Source organism: Lolium rigidum, chromosome 3 (assembly GCF_022539505.1).
Source record: "Lolium rigidum isolate FL_2022 chromosome 3, APGP_CSIRO_Lrig_0.1, whole genome shotgun sequence".
NCBI lineage: Eukaryota > Viridiplantae > Streptophyta > Magnoliopsida > Poales > Poaceae > Lolium > Lolium rigidum.
Genome location: NC_061510.1, coordinates 81,893,566 through 81,896,686, shown reverse-complemented (window position 1 = coordinate 81,896,686; position 3,121 = coordinate 81,893,566). Strand labels below are relative to the sequence as shown.

At 48.5% G+C, this 3,121-nt stretch overlaps 1 long non-coding RNA gene across 1 annotated transcript; it reads right to left on the bottom strand.

Annotated features, from left to right (window-relative positions):
* Positions 1-409: 409 nt before the first annotated feature.
* On the bottom strand, positions 410-2,084 carry LOC124697776. Its single transcript, XR_007000823.1, has 3 exons — positions 1,972-2,084; positions 1,523-1,876; positions 410-703 (listed from the first exon to the last, which is right to left on the bottom strand). It is a non-coding gene; the product is annotated as an uncharacterized LOC124697776 (long non-coding RNA).
* Positions 2,085-3,121: the final 1,037 nt, after the last annotated feature.

The following is a 3,121-nucleotide window of genomic DNA, read 5'->3' as shown; positions in this document are numbered from 1 at the left end:
GCCTCATGCTAAGAAGAACAAACGTCAAGCTAAGCTCCGTGCCCACGTTGGAGTAGCCGTGGTTGCGCGGGTTAATTGTCACGGGTGAATACTTAGGCGCCAAAGTTTTCATAAACAAGATTCTCTTTCCAACCATCTTTGCCAAGATCATTTTTCTTTCATAAACACATACTTAGGTAAGTCCAACTCACCTAAGGTTTTCCAAAAATTCTTTTCAACAAGGTATTTTTCCAAGGGGTTCCCAACCTATAGTTTCATGTAAGAACTAAGAGACAGCAATGGCATGATGCTAGCCAACATACCATTAAGGAGGTGATAAATGAGGTGTCAAGGGGATCATACATACTTAGGATAAGCATGCGTAGGGACAACATAAGTAGTATGATTAAACAAGGGTCATGATGTTAATCATCATACCACTAAGAAGATGATAATATATGTGGTCAAGGGGGCATACATGCTTAGGGTAAGCATGCATAACATCAACAAGGGGTTTAACATACTTGGGAACAAGTATGCATAGTGGAGGACCAATCATAACACAAGATACAAGGAACCAAGCATATAATGGAACAATGAACACAACAAAGAGGTTAATTAGCAAGAGATCAAAAGATGGCTTGCCTTGAATGGCTATTTGTCCCTGGTCTTCTTCAAAGATCTTCGAATCCTTCCTCTTCTTCAAACCCGTCAACGTTCAAATCTAGCGCCGCGAAATAAAAGTACACAAGGAAGCACAATCACAAACTAGTACTTCACCATATCACATCAAACAATAAAATCTTGCACAAGGTACCGAAATTAAATTTTATCTTCGAAGACCTCTCCAAGTGTTTTCATAACATTAGAGTTTTATAGGCAAAGTTAGAGATTTTGTAACCACTCTTATGCATAGATCCTAAATAACAAACAAAACCATATTATGACACCATACAACAAAATGTGTGCGTACAAGCATAGGTACCATTTAAACAAACCTAATTTGTTTTAAATTTACTTAAAATGGATTTTCCTACAATTTTATATCAAAATTTCGAATTTGAAACACACATAGAGCACAAATATTTAACCATTTAATCTAGGAAAATCACACGGGTATGAGACCAGTGGAATTTGAAATATATTTAAATTTGTGATCTACTACAACTGGAATAATTCAATTTGAGTTTATAAAACTGGAGATATTCATTTTACAAATTTATGGCTGATTCATAATTGTTAAGCCATTACAACAAGAACAACAACAACAAAAAAAAAAAAAAAAAAAAAAAAAACTGGGAGCCCAGTTCGGATCTGAAACAGAGGGGAAAAAAAACAAAAGATTAGAAACCTGACTACGGGTCCCACACGTCAGCGTCTGACTTATGTGCATCCATTGGATTTAGACTTAAGGACTGACGTTAACCAATCGTGACTAAAAAAAAATGGCTGCTTCAATAGTCGTGCATACGTGCCAATCGTGCATGCATCCTCAAACTCATGCCTGCTAGCTGAAGAAGACGACCTGGCCTCGAGAGCTCACCTGGGACGGCCGGTGCTCGACGGAGGCGACGAAGGGACGACGCGGGACTGCGGAGGAGGTTCGGCTTCGTCTTCTTGTACGCGCAGGCTTGCTCACAGTCGGCGGCAACGTCGCAGGAGAGCTTGGCGCCGGAACACAGCTTCATGGGCGTACGTGCTCGACGATGGTGATCGGGAGCTTACCGGGAGGGCCTTGGGGTCGACGCATAAGTATCTAGGGTGTGGCGGCGGCTCGGGGAAGTCCGGGGGCGCGTCCAGATAGATGGGGCAGCAGGTCCTCGAGGCGATGGCTTGAACGGCTCCTTCTCCGGCGGCGCTCGCGAACGCCCGACGACGGTGGCTACTACCGGCAGTTCTGGGGAGAGGAAAAAGGCACGTTAAGGATAGAAGAACCAGGTGAGTACATTGAAGGAGAAAAGAGGGACAGGGAGCGTCGGTGCTGGGCGCAACCTTCCGCGCCACCCGCCGGTGACCACGGATAGAGGTGGAGCTCCTCCGGGCGGGAGGCAGCAGGGAGTGCTCCGCGGCACTTCTGTGAGCTGGGAGAGTAGAGTGGCGAGGTGTGGCTTGGTGTGGCGCAGTGAGGAGGGCTTGGGTGGGTTTTATAGCCGCGGACGGGAGTACGGTGGACGCGGACCAGAGAAGCGGTGCACGAGTCCATGGGCTCGCCATTGGGCAGCTGGGGCGGCGGGGAAACGTCTCCGCGCGCTCTAGGATTTTCGGGAGCGAGGCGCTGAGCGGGAAACGGCTGGGAGAGGGGTGGGGCCGAGATGCAGCGAGGGTGTTCGACCGTGTGCTGGCGTCACGGCGTAGCCTCCTGCGCCGCGCTGCTGACGTCTCCGAGCTGGCGTCAGCAAGGGGGGGTGGAGGGGCGCGCGTCCGTGGGCGGGTTCGTCCTGGAACGGTCACTTTGCCTGGGCGTGGGCGTGGGCGTGGGCACGGGCGTGAACGTGCTTGCTCCAGTTCGAGCTGCCCCTGGCTCGTGGGTTCGTGCCGATCAAGGGCTTGCGGCCTGGTGCGATCGGGCTTGAAGAGAGGGTCCAGGGAGAGGAGGCTGGGTCGGTGCAAGGTTGGTTCATGCGTGCGTGGACGAGCGTGCCCTGGACGGTCGATACAGAGTGCCGGGCACAGGTCCGAGCGTGCGTCTGCCTTCGTGCTCTGGGCTGGTCGTGTGTTGTTGCAGGTCCGGGTCGTGTGTATCAGATCAGCTGCCAGGGGAAGGCACAAATTTTTAATCAAAACATGGACTCGGCTATTTCCTCTTCTCTTTCCTTTTAGTTGCCAAACACGTGAAATACAGCGGGTGCAAGGATGTCCACGATAGAGAGAGATGTGAGCGAGATGGTTGGGAGAATGAGAGAAGGTAGAGTGCAAGCTTTGGATTGGAAAAGAATATGCCAAATTTTGTCCAAAAATTTTGTTTGAAAAAGGTTCCGGAGTTTTGACAAATGAGATGTATTTCTTTTAGTGCAAAAGCGATGAAAAGATGTGGTGCACTACTTCACAAGCTTGGGAAATTTTATGAAAGGGTTTGGTCCTCTCTTAATATAGCCGAAAAAATAAGAATTTGAAAATAACCAACATGGTCTTTGGACAAGTT